We start from the raw sequence: 21,830 nt of genomic DNA, 5'->3' as shown, positions 1-21,830 counted from the left end.
ATCCAAACGGCTTTCTATAATTTCGAGCGCCACTGGTGGCCAAGTATAAAAGTTGTACGCTATCGATCATTGCTTCTCAAATGGTCTGTCCTGCCCTAAATTCAAGCCGTGGGAGGAAACCGGAGAACATGCAAACTGCACACAGGGGGTTCGATCTCATGACCTCAGAACTGTGCCGCACAAGCACTAACCACTGCTCCACCGTGCTGCCCTTTCATGGAAAGTATTTTAAACTGAAATTTATTCAGTGGTTTTTTTTCTTAATATGATGAAATCCATCTCATACATTTTCCGTAGTATCTGGTTTAGCAAGAACTTTTTTAATGCTTTATTGAACAAAACACATGTTTACTTCCATAAAAAAACTTCACAGCAATGTTGCGTTAACATAATAACCAAATTGAACAATCCAAAATGCATGCCAGTTTCAAAAGTGAAAACGTCAGCCAATCAGGAAGTGCGCTCCAGCGCGCCAAACGATTGCCCCAGGTGACTTCACTTAGGCAATCACGACACATTCTGGTTGTGGGAAAGCTTTAGAGATAAAATATATTGTTTTACTTCACATTCAATTAGATTTTTCTACTTGTGTAAATTTGCACTTGTGAATCTAGAATTGAGCTTTGATGATAATACGATTGACAATAAAGGTTTTAGGCTTTATTGTATGTGTCTCTGAGCCACAAATTTCCAAAGGCCTGCGACCCGTTGATAACGCGTCCGCGACCCAATTTTATGGTTTCGACGTACCAGTTGGAGAAGCCTACAGCGGACTATATTTTGACAGTTACCCATTTCTTTCAACTTTAATTTCTTTTAACTTAAACATGTTTATTTCACCTCAGTGCCATTCCCAACACACTTAGCAAACGTAACATCACTTCTACTTCCAATTGGTCTTTTCGCAATAACACAATATCCCACCGTATCCCCTTTTTTCAAAATGAATGCAGGTTTAGATGAACATTTCACTGCATTAATAAAGCTCAAACAAAATGACCGTTTCTTTTTTTTTTTTTTTTTTTTTTTTTTTTTTTTACACTAACACACAATGAAACACTGAAACGTTTTCTTACTAAATTTGTAAAGTCCAGCCTCTGGCTTTACAACACCTCTTCCAAACCTGGTTCTAATAACGTTGTTATACTTTTGCTCTTTGGCTTGAAGTATATTAATAAAACCAATAAGATGACACGACTGTCTGCACTTACAGTACTGTATATTCACCATTCACCGTGCCGGTAACTTCCAAATCTCGCGGGAGTGTGTGACGTCAGAACTACGGCGTCTCTCTCAGTCCATACGCCATGCAACTTAACGAGTTAATACTACATCCCCCTTGTTAAAAAAATGAAAACATGTGTAACGGGTGTAATAATAACTTTTGTTTTTTGGAAATTCCTGCTGAAATATGTGTATAGTTTTTGGTAAGTGTCCTGCAATGATGAGTCCAACAGTGCCACCTGCTGGTATGGGGTAGGGTTTGTTTTGGTTTTTGACATGTCACATGCCGCGAGACGAGTTCAGCGGACGCGGCGTCACACGGCGCGACGCCAGAAAAGGTGGCGGGCGTGATCGGGCAACCCCCGTAACTGGGGGGAGCCCGCTCGTCCGACGACCCAAGTAGCGCGGCGCGACGACAGGCGGCCGTCCGCGCGCGGCGGGCGAAAGGCGGTGGGCGAAAGGCGGTGGGTAAAAGGCGGCGGGCGTGCGCGGGACCCCCGTAACTGTGTCGTGCGTATCGCGCCCGAAAGTACCCGCGCCGCGGGTTAGGGGCTCGCTCGCGGGAATGACCGAACGGCACCCGCGGTCTGGCGCAGGTATAAACCCTGTCGTGAATTTGTCTCTGATTGTCCCGGGCGGACGTAAAATCGCCCAGCTGTACGACTCTTAGCGGTGGATCACTCGGCTCGTGCGTCGATGAAGAACGCAGCTAGCTGCGAGAACTAATGTGATTTGCAGCTGCAATTGGCTGGCAACCAGTTCAGGGTGTCCCCTGCCCACTGCTCGGAGATGGCTGGGATAAGGATAAGCGGTGCAGATAATGAGATGAGATTTTTTTATTTTTTTTGAAGGCGCGTAGCTACTTCGCAGATTTTCACTTTTTGCGGGTGGTTTTGTTCCCTACTAACCGGGTCTAAAAAATAATAATTAAAAAAAATAAATAAATAAAATATCTCATCTCATCTCATCAGCCGTACCCCTTATCCTCATTAGGGTCGCGGGGGGGCTGGAGCCTATCCCAGCCATCTCCGGGCAGTGGGCAGGGGACACCCTGAACTGGTTGCCAGCCAATCGCAGGGCACACGGGGACAGACAACTCACTCGCTCATTCACACCTAGGGACAATTTGGACCGGCCAATTCACCTGAAATGCATGTTTTTGGAATGTGGGAGGAAACCGGAGTGACCGGAGGAAACCCACGCAAGCACGGGGAGAACATACAAACTCCGCACAGGAAGTCTGGAGCTGGATTTAAACCCACGAAGGAGGTTCCCATGACATGAACTGTGCCGCACAAGCGCTAACCACTGCGCCGCCGTGCTGCCCTATTCTAAAATGTATTTTATGTAAATTGAAAAGAAAGCTCTTTAATATGGTTTTGATCCAATGAGGACATTTATTAAGAAGAGTAATGTGAGGCTTGAAGAGCAGGCCGAGGAAATCATTATGCATCTGAGAGGAAAAGCTAAAGATGTAGTTAGGTTTGGCATTAGAAACAGTAATATAGACGTCTATACCCGCCATGACATGATTTATAGTCTTCTCAGGAAACACTTTAGCTGAACTAAGTACTCTGCTGCCCCTTTAGCTGACTTTTACTCAACCTTGCCCAAAGACCAGGAAGACCCCAATGACTACTGGCTGAGACTAAACAGAGCAGCTGACCTTGCCTCTGACTGCTTGAGAGAGCAGGGAAAAACATTGGACAACCCTGAAATTGAGGTAACTCGCTTTGTAGCTGAGAAGAGCTACAAAGCAGCTTCCCTACAACAACCTGCGAATAGGTGAGGTGAGCCATAGTCCAACCCTCATGCACGAGCCACCTCAGACTTCGAGCCCACAGTATGTCCCTCGAAACGGACGTTATTAGCATGTTGGAGAAAGTTATGCTACGTGGTGCCTTTAACCAGTTTCAAGAGAGAAGGCGAACTCCAACCAGGTGACCTGGAGACAGAATTAATGGTTTCACTGACAAACCATGTATTATTTGCAAAGATGACGAACACAGTGCTCTCTCTCATTGCCAAAAAAAAGCTTTGCTTTCACTGCCATGCCCCAGGCCATTCTCGACATGACTGTTCAGTGAAGAAAGCTGTCCCACTGTCTCTGGGAAACTGACTGATCTGCGCATAGGGGAGAACAGTGCAGATCAATTGAGTATGCCTCCCACCACTAATGTGATGCCTGACATGCAAGATAATCAATCTATCAATGAGTTATACAGCAACACGATACTTCCATCGAAGAAGCTGATCTTTCAGGGGCTTCAGAGAATAACGGAGACTGACGAACTGTACTTGTGCAAGATGGCCCCACTTTCAGAGCGCTGTTAGACAGCGGGTCAATGGCTTTTACACTAAGTGAGGCAACTGCCAAGTCCATCCATTAGCTGCACTGCTTATCCTCAGTAGGGTCGCAGAGGTGCTGGAGCCCATCCCAGCTATCTTCGGGCAGTGGGCAGGGGACACTCTGAACTGGTTGCCGGCCTGTCACAGGGCACACAGGGCCAGACAATTCGCTCGCTCATTCACACCTAGGGACAACTTTGACTGGCCAATTAACCTAACATGCATGTTTTTGGAATGTGGGAGGAAACCAGAGTGCCTGGAGGAAACCCACGCAAGCACGGGGAGAACATGCAAACTCCGCACAGGAGGTTCGATTTCATGACCTCAGAACTGTGCCGCACACACGCTAACCACTGCGCCGCCGTGTTGCCCGCATTGGCTCCTTCTTAGTTTAAAATGCGATTTTAAGGTCCTGTTGATATTATACAAAATCATGCATGGACTCGTATCTTTCATCTGCCCCTATGTTCCGGTCCGGAGCCTTCGCTCTGAAAATGCTGGTCTACTCGTGATCCATGAGCCAAGAAGAGATCCGAAGATTCGAGCGCGTTTTCCATTCGGGTCCTGGTGCTGTGGATTGCTCTTCCTCCTGAGATTCGATCTGCAACCTCAGTGGAAATGTTTAAATCTAGGCTTAAAACACTTCCATTCTATAGCATATGAATAACTTATATTCTATGTTGACAATATCTGTTTTTTATTTGTTATTGCAACATCCATTGGAGCCTGGTCATCCTGGGAGGGGGATTACCTCATGTGCAGTCCCTTCTCAAGGTTTTTTCATTTTCCTCATGTTGAGGATTTTGAGTTTTTGTTTGCCCTCATGTAGGTTTTACATCAGGGGATGGTGTAATAATAGTCCATGGTTTGCAATAATCTGTGGTCTGTGCAGCCCTTTGAGACTCTTTGTGATTAAGGGCTATACAAATAAACATGACATGACTTGACTTTAACATCTAGCAGAAATATTATTTGAAAAAAATAAATCGTGAAATCTTTAAGAAATGTACGAACATTTGCACACTATAAAAGGCAAACATTGCACACAAAAAATAAGCCACACACTTTTAAAGCTGTATACAGTGGGACCTCGGTTATCGCGGTTAATGGGGACCAAAACCACCCGCGAAAATTGAACTGCGAAGTAGCGACGCCCCTTCAAAAATGCTTTAAAAAATAAAAGATTTTTTTTTTTTAATTATTTTATTCTATTATTATTTTTTTTTAGACCCGCAAAGCTCTGAACCCTCGAACGTGGAACCACGAAGTAGCGACGCCCCTTCAAAAATTATTATTTTTTAAATTATTTTATTTTATTATTAGCATTTTTTTAGGCCCGCAAAGCTCTGAACCCGCGAACGTCAAAGCGCGGAGTAGCGAGGTCCCACTGTACGTGACATGTCTGCAATTAATGTAATATGTGCTAAAAGTGCGAAAAAATATTCAAGTATTAATTCAAACCCACCATTCCTGATTACTTATTAAAACTACTGCTACTACTATTTATTACTCTTATCATTACATTTCACTTATTAACTTACATGAATAAAAAGTGTTACCTCTACTCTAAACAAGAGCTTGTTGCTGGCACACTACTGCCCCGAGCCACGCGGCGGTCATGCGGGCCAGCAGAAAAGTGAGCGAGCTATCGATCTACTTCCTCCATTTTTTGTTTCACCGTGTTTTTGATGCTGTCAATCTTCTCTGGACTGATATAATCACCTCTAAATCTTGGGCCTAGTAGCGAAGCAATGTCCAGAAAGTCCTGCGTGGCTTGGTCATTATGTGTTTCTCCAATGTTAGGATTGTATAATTATATTTATCCTACAGTTGACATTTAATATGTTATATGTGTTCTCAGCCATTTTGAAGAGTTCTCAGCCTGTAAGCTGCTCTTCAAGGCCATGAGTTGTTTTTGATGTACAGCCTGTCTTTTGTCTCACATACCAATGGATACATCCTGACCTGGCATCCCATAACTCAAGATTGTTCTTCACCAAAGAGCCTGGGAAGAAGGAAGGGAGTTTGCCCAGGACAGAGGTCACCTTTCATCATCGGCTTGAAAGCAGGCCTTCAAAAGAAGACTAAATAACTCTACGTAGCAAAAGGCAAAAACTAAATATTAGGAGGGTTCGGGGACGTCTTCAGAGCAGAGCAAGCAAGCGAGCGAGGAGGAGATTCTAACAGCTTAGTCTCCGCGGCTCTCAAAATGATGATTAATAAAGTACCTAATTCTAAATAACCGATTCTCTATGTCTTCTTTTATTTCAGAGCGTTTTATTAAAAATGTTGGGGACATGAACCTAACATCCAAGTAACTGATTACTTTGAACTTGAGTTCTTTTGTGACTCAGTGTCATTTTCTTTTTCAGCCAGAGTTATATTTTTCAATAGATTAAGGACTGGTTTTAAGTATGAAATACTGAGATATTTTTCACCTGGTAGGATGTCAGTAAACTCCGGAAGTGGTTTGAGGGCACCATTTATTGATTCAAGCACTTCAATGTCTTGCCAAGTGGGTACCAGATGTAAAGTTTTCTTGTCTTCAGACAGTCAAGGCTTTTTTTTCCTTCAACACTCTGTCCATCATTTTTTGCTTAGACCCCCATCTTGTTACGCATTCTGTGACAAGAGAATGCTCTGGTAGGTTTAGTCGTTTTTGTGCCTCAGTCATTTAGCCTTCTTTTTCCAGTTATGGGAAAAATGACCAACTAGTTCCTTACAAAGCCCGGTTGCTCGCTTCACTCACAGTTCTTTTTTCACCGCATTCCCTGAAAAAAATATAATAACATTCAGAAATATAGTGAAATTGACACGTCTATGCAAATTTACACGAAATATTATAGTGAAAATCTTACCAAATGCATTTGTGACCATTGCACTGCAGTCTCTTTCAATCATATAGGGCCATAGCTTTAATTTTATCTGCAGCATGTAGTGATGCACATTTGTTTGGTTTCATCCAAGCCCCAGGAAATCAGGCATTCTTTTAGACCTTTTGCAGTGTTTTCTCCAGTATGCTCCTCTGGGAAATAGGTTGTAGTCAAGTAGCGGCTCTTCAGGTTGAAAGAATTGTTAATAAAAGGCTCATGTATGGTTCAGTGGTCCGGCTAGACCACAAGTCTGATGTTGCAGCAAAATACGATAAGTTGCGCAGTTAAGCTTCCACTTCAGCCCTGCATTCGGCGTACATTTGGGTAAAATAAGTCCTCGAGGGGAGGGCATATTCTCTATCCTTTGTGTGCAAAAGATTACGAGACCTTCCCCCAAAATGCTGTTAAGTGGTAGCTAATCTTTGATGATATAGCGGGTCACAGCATTGGGTATTTCTTTGTGCCTTCGCAAACTTTTTTCGTATGGCGTGTAGGCCACAAATCCTGCTTTGCTGGAGGTTTGTTTACCTCCCAGTCCACTTGTAGATGCACCTTCTTTGTTTTTTACTTGTAATCCTTTTAGAAATGCCATGTATTGTACTTTGTGATAATTTTTAAGGTGCTGGTACAAATTACTTACGTTTCCTCTGGACCTAGCGACTATGCAAGAGAAAATTCTGCAATGGGCGTTTTTCCTCTGTTCAAGGTCAACTTCGTCAAAACCAAAATAGGTCCAAACAAGTGATATGCCGACCTTCTTCGGTGCAAGCTTCGTTTCCTTGTCGTTTGATGACTCTGGGACTATGTTTATGGATTCCGCCAAGACGACTCAATGAGCTCACATGGTGGGTGTGGAGTAGTGTGGTGCTTGCAAACTTTGAATCACCTTTATTGGCTAGAGCTCTCAATAAAACTTGCTTCTGATTGGCCAACACTTTTAAAACTTGAACAGTAACAATTGTGGTTGGCCAAAACTCCATCACTTACTACAAAACTTTGGAAAAAAAATGCAGTGATTTGCGGTTTCACTACCCCACTACGTCACATCGCAATGTTGATTCGATTTCCGGTAATCGTGCAGCCCTAGCACACGGCTTGGTACAGACAGGGAAAATGGAACATTATCTGGCCTCAATTTGATAGTGTAAGATTGTTGCATTAAACCCAAACCTTGATACAACTTGGAATAAGTTTCCCTCAACACTTTGATAACAATGCTGTCCGCTCTAGATACAAGGTTAAGCTTTACACTTTGCAGGTCAGCTTAATAAAGCTCCCATATTTTCATGACTTTAAGGTGCACCGGGTTATAAGGCGTACCCCCCAAAAATATTTTTTATGTCATATATTTTCCATACATAAGGCGCGCCGGACTACAAGGCTCTACGGTAGGAACGTCAACAAAACAGTCGGATAGTTTATTCAAACGTATTAACCCCTTAGCATTCTGATGACTCACAAGGAAGCAAATACACGTTTCAGACACGTACGGACACGATCTCTGTACTATGTCACCAATCACTCAAATGTGTCATTCCACATATCATTAGGAAAGTGAAACTCTTGGGATTCAAGAAATACAAACCATTTCCTAGTTTTTATTTTATTTTCTGCTGGCTACTGTGTGGACAGCAAAGTAAGAATTTCTTTGTTGCAGGGAAACATCGTTCTTTACTGTGCATATGACAATAAAAACGTAGAATTTGATTTAAAAATAGACTCATCACAGAAACATCAATATCAGTCTGAAACAAGATACTGGGAAAATATAAACCCGGGGTAGCTCACCAAAGTCGTCTTGCAGCCATCACATTCAATAATAATACGCAACCATGGTCCTCTTACAGCCGTGAATGCAGTAAATCAAACCATGTAAAATATTTACTCCAAAATGCGTCATTATTCTGACCAAAAAAAAAAAAAATCCACCGAAAAGCATCTCTACATCTATGGACGTAGCTTGTTGCTAGCTGTCTGTTTAGCCCAATAATTTCTGTTTACAAATAAACAGACTCGTAAAATTGTTTTCTCTAGGCAGAACACCAACCAAACTTGTGATTCATATCTTTTTCGGGTGATTGCAGGCTTTGTTTGCCTGTTAATGCAAAAACGACCCATCTCCTTTACCCCCGAATAACTTAAGCTAATAGTGACCGATTCAAATGATGATTGACACATTGGTCTGGAAATAAAACGCCGGTATATCTATCCCAGTACACACTGCAGACTACTTCGCCAACAGGGGACAATCTAGTTGCCAGCTGCTTTCCTTAGTTGCTAGACCTTGCAACTCAATATTGATCCATATCTAAGGCGCACTGCACTATGAGGCGCATGGTCAGCTTTTGAAAAAAATAAAGGCTTTTAGGTGCGCCTTACAGTCGTAAAAATACGGTACATGTAAGTCTTTGAAAAAAATCTACTTTCTCTTTATTTATGTGTTCTCACTTCTTCAGTGTCTTCTTACTCATATCCAATAGATTGAGTGGAGTACCATATGATCCAAACAATGGTCTATCTGGTTTTGACAACTCTGACACATTTTTATTTATACAGTTGTATATCTGGGCTGGGATTACCGAAACATCAGCTCCAGTGTCTATTTTGAACCTGACTTTGTGGTTTTGAACCGTGACATCTGCGAACCAAGGACCTGAACCTACGTCCACAGAGCCTAGAAAAATGGGTGCGTCGTTATCTTTTTCTCTGTCTACCACATGCACAAATTTAACAGTTGAGCATAGTTTACTGAATGTCCTTTTTTCCCACAGGTTTGACAAATTACATCTCTTCCTGGACATTGTATGTTTCCATGTGCAGGGCTTTTTCCACACCAGTAGCAGGAGGTCTCACTTGCAGATTCGCTCTTATTGGACGTTTTGTATGGCTATGGGACTTTTCGGATGGGTATTTTTTTTTTTTAATGTAATAGCCTCCAGTTCTGTTTTTACCTTACCTCTAATGTCTGTGTGTTGCCTTTTTATTACTTCAGACTGTCTTGCTTGATTTATTGCTTTTTCTAAAGTTAAGTTTATCCATTTGTAGTCTTTTGGCCAAGATTGTATCTCTGAGTCATACAACTATTCGATCTGGGATTAACTTGTCGTGGAGTGCTCCATAATTGCAGTTTTCAGCTAAAGCATACAGCGCTGTTACAAATGAGTCAACTGCTTCATTACTCAGCTGAACTCGCTGAATAAATCTTGCTCTGTCATATATTGCATTCTTTCTTGGTACAAATTTCGTTGTCACAATATGTTAGCCCATTTGTAACAATGACAATAAAGGTATATTCTATTCTATTCTATTCTATTCAAAGGGTGCATCCAGTGTTTCTTTTACCGAAGTCTGTGGGCCTTCTTCAGAGCCGAGGTGCAGATTACCTGCTACCGGAATCTTTCAAACATTCGAATCCACTTCTCCCATTGTTATGGCTTTGAAAAATCAAACAGTTCGGGCGGCTGGAAGGTGAACGTAGGACTTGGGGGCAGATTAGCATAGTTAGCTCGTAGTTGAGGACGTTGTAGGTGAGGTTGTGTGACCTGTGCGCCTGCTGCGTTATCCATCACGGACATGTTCTCGGCTCAATAACTCTTCTTTATCATCCCCAAACGGCTTACTTTCACTCCCCGGCGAAAAAGCTCTCACTTCTGACACCATGTCGTGTTGTTGGATTCATGCGACACAATGTGGAGCAACTTAAAACACGTTTGATTCATCTCAGCGCCATTCCCAAAACACTTAGCATACCGTAACATCACTTCTACTTCTGGTTGGTCTTTTCACAATAAAGCGATACACAGACAATATTCATCCACAAATACAATCAATAAATCAATTTGACACAGACAATATACAGTGGAACCTCGGATTTCGAACGCCTCTCAGTTTGGACAAATCATTGTTCGACCAAAAATTTCGAGAAATTCTTGCTTCGCTGTTCGGTCAAAAAATCGGAGTTCGAACGCCGGCACGCTAGGGGCGATGCTGAGCGGCGTACGGGTGTTTTAGCCCCTAATTATGCCTCCGAAGAAGGTCGGTGCAAGCAGGACAGGTGAAAAAAAAAACAAGTTGTTTGTCCAACTATTGCCTTTAAGAAAGACATAATAGCTAAATATGAAAGAGGTGTACGAATTTCCGATCTTGCTAGTGAATACAGCAGGGGTCGGGAACCTTTTTGACAAAATATATTAATTTTACTTTGGGAAAGAGCCACACCATATATTATGAGACAAATTTACTAAATTGCTAAACCCGCGCCCCAGACAAAAGCTTAGTCTTCAGCACATTTATTTTTGATGATTTGATAAAAATTATGAAAAGAGAATAATACCAGAGCCCCTGTCCCAAAATCAACCAACATACCACTTTAAACTTGTCTCTTTCTTGCATTTACTCAAGATCGGTTAAACTCCTTTTGACCCTTTTTTCATACATATTGGTTTCAAAACCAGATGCAAGTAGTTATTGTGTAAAAACGTCACAACATTCTGCAAATAGAGAGCCTGATTAGCTTACTTTTGGCGCAAACGGCGTAGGGCGAGAGATGGAAGGGAGTGCTTGCACTTTTTGCATAGCTCCACCCATCCCTCCCACTCACCCAATCAAATGACTAAGTTCTCTTCCGGTGTTTTGGCGTATTTACAGTTCTGTGGATTCATCATAAGGTATCTGAACACTGAACACAGATTATATAGTGAACTTTTATATAAAGGATTCTTTAGCGTTGTACAGCCAAAACGAGTTTTTTTCCCCTTTTTTTGTGTGACACCTTGACTGTAAATTGTAGTGAAAAACGTGCCCTATATATTCTGCGAAGTAATACCTTGTTGTTTAGCTTTGGTTTGGCTTTGCGTATACCTGAACAGGATAGACAACTCAAGTTTTGAACGAACTGGAGAAATTTTGCATGCAATCAAATTTGTCTCTGAGCCACAGATACTCATAGAAAGAGCCATATATGGCTCGCGAGCCATAGGTTCCCGACCCCTGGAATACAGCATGGCTAAATCTACTATCAGTACAATAGTAAAGAATAAGGAGGCTGTGAAATAGAGTGATACGGCTAAGGAAGTTAGCTCTATAAGCAAGCAACTGCCGGAAGTTTTTGAAGAGGTTGAAAAACTTTTGATGATTTTTCTCTCCCCACCGTCCACCACAAAGGTAAGAAATCCTATTCATAATCCTTTTTTTATTTTTACAAGTTCATGTTAGCGTAATCTTTCGTATGGAAGATTACGATAACGCGAACGTACGATTAGCCTGGGTTAGCTTTGTTTACGTAAAACATTCAGGGTGTTAGAACGGAGCTCCCTTTCCAATGAAGCGCTAGCCACTTGTTGTGGAGACTCGGGTGCTAAATGACGTGTAAATGACCTGATTTTTAAATTTTTACACGTTCATGTTAGCGTAATCTTTCGTACGGAAGATTACGCTAACGCGAACGTACGATTAGCCTAGGTTAGCTTCATGTTTACGTTCATGGTAAACATTCAGGGTGTTGGAACAGATTAAAACGATTTTACATTACTTTTAATGGGAAAAACCATTTTCGGTGATCGACCAAATAGGTTTTCGAACAGCATTCTGGAACGGATTATGGCCGAGAACCGAGGTTCCACTGTATTCTTAAGGTTCGCCTGACAGCCAAAATAAATATGTTTTTGTGGTCAACGTCAGACTTTAAGAGGATTCTAACTCTGTGCGTCTTTTGTACAACAAAGCAAGCAATATAGACTCCTGCATGAGATCCGAAATGTAAAATCAAAGGCTGATGGAAAAACAGTTGTTTGAAGCAACCGCTAGAGGACGTGATGCTGAGCTAGCACCTGTGTAGCTGCATCATGAGCAGCCTGCTAATCTTATTGTGTAGATGACAATTGGCTGCACCATCTTTTGTATAGTTTTATTGTGGTTTCTCCGCATCAGCAATAACACATCAACTGCTGCTGCATTTACATGCCGACACAGCAGGTCGGGTGATTAGGAGGGGACCTAAACACCAAGCACTCTTAGAAAACACTTAACTGTCTGGCACCTCTCCGTGACATACATTTCTAGCTACATGATTACTCAGCCGTTGAGCTTTAGTCAGAAAAAAAATGAAGAAACAACAAACAGGTAGAAAACTTGCAAACAGAAAAGACAGGCTCAACCTTATTGCTGGTTGTGATCATGACTTATTGGACTCTCTTCATTCAAAGACACGTTGTCATCAGATTTTGGACAGAGGCCGGCCAACTCCGCCCCCTTGATTGAAAATAAATCCAGCAGCACTAGCATAAGCACACGCGACATTTCCACAGCAGTCACCCATGTCCAAATATGAAGGGACTGGCCTTGGTCCTCCTCATCATTCTGCTGATGTTTTCTGTCAGTGAAGGTAAGCAACATACACATCTGGCAATGTCCTTGGCAGTTTGCTAACAAATCAACACATTTGTTTATCAGCCACACATGGAAGCACAACAAATTACTGTATTTTCCGCGCTATAAGGCTGGATTATAAATTGGACTCCAATAGTCTTTTGTTATATATTTTTCATACATATGCTACAGTAGAAGTGTGTACTGGTATATAAAAAAGCATTGCAATAATGTGCCACTGACCACAATCATTAAACACTGTATGTAATGGAAATCAAACCCAAATAGTGGCGAGGGAATGCTAACACATCACTACTGAACCTCAGTTGCACAGATAACACATTAAATGGCATTAGACCTTATTCCATTGTCACACTATTTTACTCACAGTGCCACAACAATGATTTTTATAGTGCATTCTGATTAAACAGCCCTTCTACTTCTTCACCTGTGCATCAATAACCTTTCGGTTAAATATGAATGCTTGCATAAAAGAGCTTGTATTGTATTTTGATGAAGGACTTTCTGTTTTCTCAATTTTCTAACATTCATTGGGGAAGAAGTGGAGAGAGTGCTTAATCTCTGAGCGTTGTCTCGCGGGCCGGATTCAATCCCTTAGCGGGCCTGATCTGTCACCGTGGCCTGCCTGTTTGACAACACTGGCTTAATCCATCATTATTCACTATATACATCAGTGTTCCTGATACTGTGAGTATAGTGTGAAAATGAGAAGATCTAATGCCTTGTCATATGTCATTTGAACCACTAATGGTCTAGAGCACAGGTATAAAAAATGTGGTCCACAGGCTGGATCAGGCCCGCCAAGGTTTTTAATTGGGCCTGGGAGACAATGCCAAGAGAAGCACAAGAGAAATGAGCTGCAGATTGAAATATGACCACTTGGTGTCACCCAAGCCAGGTGGCACTTGCAAAACAACCAGAGCTGTATTTTTTTCTCGCTCTCTTTCTTATTTTTCCTCCTCCGTTCTCTTTTGTTTGTCTGTCTTTCCAACTCGCTCTTTTAATTTTTTCTCGCTTTCTCTCTATCGCTCAATCATTCTTTTCTCCCTCTTTCACTTTTTATGTCTTTTTGATTTTCCTCACTTCCTTTCTTACACTTTTCTCTCTCCCTCTTTATCTCTCTCTCTCTCTCTTATTATTTTTCTCTTTCTCACTTTCTTTCTCTCTTACTTTCTCATTTTTATGTGTCCCCTTTTTTCTTTCTTTCTCTTTCTATTGTTTTTCTCTTTATTGAGCTCTGTTTATTGTGCCCTCTCAATTCTCTCTATACCTTTTTCTTTCTCTTTACTTCTGACTTTCTTTCTCGTTCTCCCTTGTTCTCTTTTTCTCTCTCATTTTTCCTTATTTTTTTATCCTTTTCTCACTTAATTGTGTTCTCAATTTTTCTCTCTCTTTTCCTAAAAGTAGTTTGACACTCCTGGTCTAGAAGTAAAATACAGGCACTTTCACGGTCACTACTTGGATTTGAATTCTGCAGCATACAATATTTTGCAATTTAGGTCAGCTTTGCTAATCGATTTAATTAATTATTGCTCAAATACGGTTTTACCATATCTTTAATTACTGTATAGTAATGCATACTTGTAATGCATACTAACTTGTAATAAGGGTGCATTTTTAATCTTGTCCACCATATTCTGCGATATTTAAGAGCATTGGGTTTTAAGGCCACTTGCTGGACAAATTGGGGTTTCGATGTGAACCTTATAGTCTGGAAAATATGGTACTTGTGGGCTATCTAACCCTGCAATGATCATTTTGTTACTACTGCTACCTGCAGGCAATGATCCAGAACCACTATATTGGACCTGTAGTAATCAAGGACTTTGCAGACGCTTCTGCTATGCTCAGGAGTACATGGTTGGTCATCACGGGTGCCCACGACGATACAGGTGGGCATGTGAAGATATTTTAAGCCTCCTTTTGCTTTTGACTTTTTTTTGGCTACATGTCCATGTTCCCTTGCAGGTGCTGCGCTGTACGCTTTTGACCGCTGCAAGCAGCAAGATGTTGCTGAGTGATGAGTCCATGAGTTTAACTTTCTGCCCTCCCAGGCTGCTGACCATTAAAAAAAACAGCAGCTTTACCTATTGCAGCAGTGTCCAAACTTTTCTGAATTGTGGGCCGCATGGAGAAAAAGTAATGCAAGGGGTATATCTATAATATTGACCAGAATTTAAGACGTTAAAATAAAAATATCAAAACAAATCTTTAATACAATGAAATGATTTTGTGTCTACGTTGGTAATACAAAACATTTTGGATTACACATTTTTACAGAAGATTATGAAGAAAAAAATGTACTTGAACATTTGTGATCTTTTGACACGGAACACAAAGTGAAAGTCCCTTTTGCTTGTCAACCTGAATGATTGTTGTTTGCTACGTTACTATTTTCATTGTTTTAGTCCGTAATTTGATGTGATCTTTGCATATATATATATATATATATATATATATATATATATATATATATATATATATATATATATATGTGTGTGTGTGTGTGTGTATTTAAATATGTATGCATAGGGCTGTAGTTTAGAGAATGCCATTTGCTTGCTTGAAGCATTGTTGTAGTATAAGATGCAGAACATTACACAATATGCAATTTGTAGTTTATATGACGTGGAGAGTTACTAATAAAGGTGTGAAATTGTATTAAAAAAAATGAATGTTGCTTTGTTTAGTTGGTCACCAGGGTATTCCATTCATATATACAAAGATTCCTGCACTATTGGGCGGCCCCCACATAAATGAGTCTTTTGTGATTTTTCTTTTATATATATGGCATACCTGTCTAGAAGGCACATGGAATGTAATTACAGTAAGGGTTAGGGTCGCTATGAAAAGGAACAAGTGCCGTATTGATTGATCACTCAAAATATATTTGGGTGGAATCAAACTCGTAATGCAGCGGGGGATGGTGCCGGATCCTATCCAATAAACTACCGTAAATTCCGGACTATAAGCCGTGACTTTTGTCACAAGTTTTCAACAATGCGGCTTATGCAATGATGCAGCAAATTGATGCATTTTTTGTAACAGTTACCAGCGGCACCTGGGCAGTAAAAGTGAGACAGGTGGAATATATGTGTAGAGGAAGAGGCAAGTTCAATGTAACTTTGTACTTTGAGAATGAATAAAATTAGCATGAAAAGACTCTTATCATTGAAAAGTTGACAATCGAAAGGGGAGGGATAACTACCATATTGGGAAAAAATGTACGAATCTGCCTTCCCAACAGAGGGTTAGGCTTTACACTAATCTCTTATAACTCTAATGGAGTAGCTTCACTACACATATTTTACTACTAAGCAAAGCACTGGTCTCTGCAACATTGTTGATGACAATGTAATTGTCCATGGACATGAGAATTTCCTTTTCATTGTTTATCAGCTTGAAGGCCTTCAAATGTTCCTGAGACAGTGAGCTTCTTAGCCAAGTTTTCACAGATTCTAAAGCAGAGAATCTCTGCTCACATGCAACCTGTGTACATAAAATGTTCAACAGGAACTTGTATGCCAGCCCAATGAACTGGTAGGCATCTGTGAGGAGGTTATTGCTCACAAGCTTTTTTATTTCTTTATTTCTTCCTCTTTTTCTTTTTCCCCAAGCTTTTTCAGATTTTTTTTTCTAGCATTTTTCCTCTTGTTCATATTTTTTCTGCTTTTCCCTCCTTTTTCTCATTTTCCTTGTAATTTTTCGATTCTCCCGGCCGTTTACTTCTTTTATCTTTCTTTATTACAGTTTATTTTTTCCCTCTATTTGCTTACCACAAGTAGCTGATTAGAGCAGTGATTTTCAACCACTAGTGTGCCGTGAGAGATCGTCAGGTGTGCCATTAGAAATTATCCAATGTAAATTTTAAAAATTTTATAAAACATTTATAAATCATTTTCTGCGAATATTATGTCAATGTCAAGTGTCTGTGCTGTAAAAACTGGGGGTATTATAAATTATATTGTAAGTATTGTTCAGTGTCATTTTATCACATTTTTGGTTAGTAATGTGCCGCAAACTTTTTCCAATGTAAAAAACGTGCCCTGGCTCACTGGATTAGAGAATGAATACACAAGCTTGGATTGTGCAAGTGACATACACATGTTCAAATTATTTTTCTCATCCCAAATCTCTTACCCACTCCGGCATTGATAGAGACCAATTATATTTTTGTATAAACATTTTCGTTCATGTTTTTTCGGGTTTTCAAAGGTTCTGTGTTGTTTCAGTGTTGTTGGTTAGAAGTTGAATTGTAAATAGTCAAACGTTCTTGGATAGAAACTTTTTTTTATAACACTAAGGAGTTAATATTTCTAGTTGTCATTTTGTTGTGTAGTTTGTTTTTTAGGGATTCTACGTTGTTTGCCTTTGAAATTGACCTAGTATTTTAAAAAAGGTTTAAATTAGTTAAAAGTTCACTGATGTTTGAAAAAGTAAAGGCTAATATAATATAGTAGTATAATACATTTTTCATTAATTCATTTCAAACATAATACATTATTATTGGTGGTATATCGGTTAAAGCAACCTCAAAATCTGAAGAGCCGTTTGGGAGCTGAGCTAAAAGAGCAGCTTCTCCAAAAAGAACCAAAATTCCCATCAGTAATGAATTGCGCTTAGAAATAACATATCAGTCAACTTATACATTTTCCCCATATTTTATGTTTTTTTGTGATAATTTTAAATTGTGTACACGTATAACAATTTTTGTATGTGGAAAAAAAAAGTAACTTGTTTTTTCTGTTCTATGCAGTGGGCACGACCCCGGACTCTCTTAGACTGTCCACCCACTGGGCTCTCACAAAATTCTACGGGAAACTCTTTTATCGACTAAAGCACCAATTTACCATAACTACCTGATACAATTTTACTATTAACATTTTTGAAGAGGTTGTGAGTGAGTCACATGAGTGCAAGTGGCCAGTGGCTGCAATCCAACCCGTCAGTGGAGATTTTCACAAAGGGGATAAATGAAAAATAGTTGTTGTCGTTGTCATTTATTTATTCTAAAAATGCATCACAAGCAGCGCAAGTCTTCCTGATCATTGTCAAAAAAATTCGGGACGCTACATAAACCACAAAACGAAGAAATAGAAAACAAAATACATATTCAGAAAGGAGTGAGAAGAAGCACAGCTTATTAGCTCTCAACTGTTAACAAAAAGATAACAAATATAAATATATATATATATAGACTGTATACACACAGACATACATGTATATAAACTCATAAAATCCCATATGTATACTTTTATCTGGATATACATATGTGTATTTAAATATGTATATATGCATACATATTTAAATACACATATATAAATATACACATACCCACATTTTATATAGATATATATAAATACATATAAATATATATACAGTGGCTTGCGAAACTATTTGACTCTTTTGAACTTTGTAACCTTTTGCCACATTTCAGACTTCAAACATAAAGATATAAAACTGTAATTTAGTGTGAAGAATGAACATTAAATGGGACACAATCATGAAGTGGAACACACTTTATTGGATATTTTAAACATTTTTAACAAATAAAAAAAAACAAAAAGTGGGTGTGCAAAATTATTCAGCCCCACTGAGTTAATACTTTGTAGCGCCACCTTTTGCTGCGATTACAGCTGTAAGTCGCTCAGGGTATGTCTCTATCAGTTTTGCAAATAAAGAAACTGATATTTTTGGCCATTCCTCCTTCCAAAACAGCTCGAGCTCAGTGAGGTTGGATGGAAAGCGTTTGTGAACAGCAGCTTTCAGTTCTTTCCACAGAAATGTGGCGAAAGGTCACAAAGTTTAAGAGGGCCGAATTTGCAAGCCACTGTATTTATATATATATGTATATATATACATACACATGAATTAATTCCCCAGCAATTGCTTTCATTTTCATTCTCCTTTATAACCACTAAGTATCATATTTTGTATCTTTTCTTGAACTGATGGATATTTTTAATTTGCTTCAAGTCCTCACATAGATTGTTCTATAGTTTGACACCGGCTAAAGAAATACAGAAACTTTTCAATGTTTCTCTTACATTTAAGATTTTAGAAAAACTAGATGAGTGCTTTCCCAAAAACTGAACATTGTGTTTCACACATTTTTCCTATCTATCCATCTATCTATCTACCTTGGTCATATCCCTCGAGAGGGGTGACCGACAGCAAGACAAACACATACAATAACAAAGAAAATAAAAGAGAAAAAATAGCAAAAAACACACACAAACATTTTTGGACCATGGCCAACCCAAACACCCAAACAAGTTAGGCACCTTGGCATCAAAGTTGGTCATGCTTTCGTCCCTCCAGATGAAGCGTGACACAAGAAAGCAGCCATGTCACTCGGGTCAGGGAGACACAACACACTCTTTTGTTCAACAGCAGGGCCAGAGAGCTTTCACCGGTTTACACCTGTCGCATCATACAAGTGCCCTGCCCATCCCTTAGAACGCGTCCAAACATCCCATTATCCTTTTACAACACCTCTCCACTCATTCCTATTACCAATTAGAGCTCGAGCTTCCACTAGATTTAGACCTCTTTCCTGAAGTGCATTCATACACAATCCATCCACGTCAAGCGCGGCCTTCCTCTTCGTTTCCTTCCATTCACTTCTGCTCTGTAGATCCTCTTCAACATTCGCTCCTCATCCATCCTCTCCATGTGTCCAAACAAACCGAGTACTCTCTTATCCACACACTTGCTCAGTTCCACGACTACTCCAGTTCTGTCTCTCACAATTTCATTTCTCAATCAATGCAATATTGTCACTCCTAACATAGTCCTCAAACACTTCATCTCAAAAACATTGAATTTCCTTCTTAAATCTGCGTTCAGACTCCACGTCTCTGCACCATACAACACAGTCGGCACAATCACACTCTCATACAGTCTCCTCTTAACATCCACACTCATACTTTTGTTGCTTATCACTCTCCTGAGAGCACCCAACACCTTGCTTACTTGATTCACTCTGTGCAATACCTCGCACTCCATTCCACCAACTGCAGCTACATGACAAGCCAAGTACCTAAAACTTTCAACTTCTTCCAGGGCGGCAGTAGCTCAGGAGGTAGAGCGCTCGTCTTGGGATCCAGTTCGAATCCCGGCTTGTCCGTGTTACATGTCGAAGTGTCCTTGGGGAAGACACCCCTAACGAGCAGGTTAGCGTCTTACATGGCTGCAATACAAGGCGGCTATTGGGAAATGTGAAGCACACTGTAAAGCGCTTTGGGAAGTCATTGACTTGAAAAGCACTATATAAATGCAGATCATTTCATTTCATTCGTCCAGCACCTGTCCATGCAACGCCCTGCCCACTCCATCACGTGAACACTTCATCACCTTACTTTTCCCAACATTCACACATAACTTACGCCTATCACATACCCTTCCAAACTCCATTACCAACCTTCTCAATGTTTCCTCAGAATCAGCCGCAAGCGCTGTGTCATCTGCAAACAACAACTGACTTACCTGCCACACAATTCCACTGTTATCCATCATCTCTACACCTCTGCCAAATACTCTTGCATTCACCTCTCTCACCACCTGTTAGGTTCACGTTTCCAACATTAATAATAAAACGCTCTGCAATATAGGACAAAGAGAATCGGTTCTTTATAATTAGTTACTTTATTAATCATCATATTGAGAGCCGCCGAGATTCTGTTGTTAGACATCTTTTCGCTCGCTCTGCCCTGCTTGCTGCGCTCTGGCTCGGCTCGGCTCTGGCTCTGAGGATCTCCTCGAAAAACCTCCCTTCTAATATTCAGTTTTTGCCTTTGCTACGTAGAGTTGATTAGTCTTCTTTCGAAGGTCTGCTTTCCATCCAATGATGACAGGTGACCTTGGTCCTGGGAAACTCCTTTTTCCCAGGCTCTTTGGTGAAGAACAATCTTGAGTTATGGGATGCCAGGTCAGGATGTATTTCGTTGGTATGTGAGAACAAAAACACAGTCTGTACATAAAAAAACAACTCATGGCTTTGAAGAGAAGCTTACGGGCTGAGAACTCTTCAAAATGGCTGAGAACACATATAACATATTAGAATAGAATAGAATATACCTTTATTGTCATTGTTACAAAATGGGTTAACATATTGTGACAACGAAATTGGGCATGACACTCCAGGTAGTGTTGGCACAAGTTTTCAGGTTTTTGTGCTGTAAATGTCAACTGTAGGATAAATACAACCCCATCACCACCCCATCCATGTACACATTAAACAGCCATGGCGACATCACACACCCCTGTCTCACACCAGTCAACACAGGGAACCAATCACTTGTCTCACTTTCTACTCTTACACATGCTCTGCTGTTCACATAAAAACTCTTCAATGCTTCCAACAACTTTCCACCAACTCCATACATTACACTTGCCACAACGCCTCTCTATCAACTCTGTCATAAGCCTTTTCCAAGTCCATGAAAGCCAAATATACATCCTTACCTTTTGCAAAATATTTCTCACACCTGTCGTACTGCAAACACCTGATCCACACATCCTCTGCCTTTCCTGAAACCACTCTGCTCCTCCATCACCACCTCATTTGTTCTTTCTCTCACTCTCTTAATCAAGACTCGTCCATACAGCTTACCCGGACACAGACAACAAACTGATACCTCTCGTATTGCTACATTCATACTTATCACCTTTACCCTTATACAATGGCACCACACATGCACTACACCAATCAACAGGAACCACACCACTTAAAAAACATACATTCAACAAGCGTACTAACCAGTCAATCATAGCTGTGCCACCTTTTTTCAGGCATTTAGCAGTACAACCATCCAACCCAGGTGCCTTACCCCCTTTCATTTCTTTCACTGCCTTTTGCACCTCCCATGTTTCCACAGGCTTCACATTTAAATCACCCAACACGGGCATTCTCCCCATACCATTGATCGCCTCGACACTCACTTCACTCCCATCTTCCACATTTAGCAACTCCTCAAAATACTCTGCCCATCTCGT

The 21,830-nt window shown here is 40.5% G+C and overlaps 1 long non-coding RNA gene and 1 pseudogene across 1 annotated transcript; both read left to right on the top strand.

Annotated features, from left to right (window-relative positions):
* Positions 1-1,885: 1,885 nt before the first annotated feature.
* On the top strand, positions 1,886-2,038 carry LOC148349869 (5.8S ribosomal RNA; annotated as a pseudogene).
* A 9,510-nt stretch (positions 2,039-11,548) lies between these two features.
* LOC148349868 (uncharacterized) lies at positions 11,549-15,242 on the top strand. The gene is made up of 4 exons (XR_015847204.1): positions 11,549-11,609; positions 12,650-12,828; positions 14,614-14,725; positions 14,802-15,242. It is a non-coding gene; the product is annotated as an uncharacterized LOC148349868 (long non-coding RNA).
* The last annotated feature ends 6,588 nt before the right edge of the window (positions 15,243-21,830 follow it).

Source organism: Urocampus carinirostris, chromosome 17, assembly GCF_059441175.1.
Source record: "Urocampus carinirostris isolate Australia breed hairy pipefish chromosome 17, RoL_Ucar_1.0, whole genome shotgun sequence".
Taxonomy (NCBI): Eukaryota; Metazoa; Chordata; class Actinopteri; order Syngnathiformes; family Syngnathidae; genus Urocampus; species Urocampus carinirostris.
Note: the sequence above shows the minus strand (reverse complement) of the source record. Positions and strands in the feature narration are given on the sequence as shown.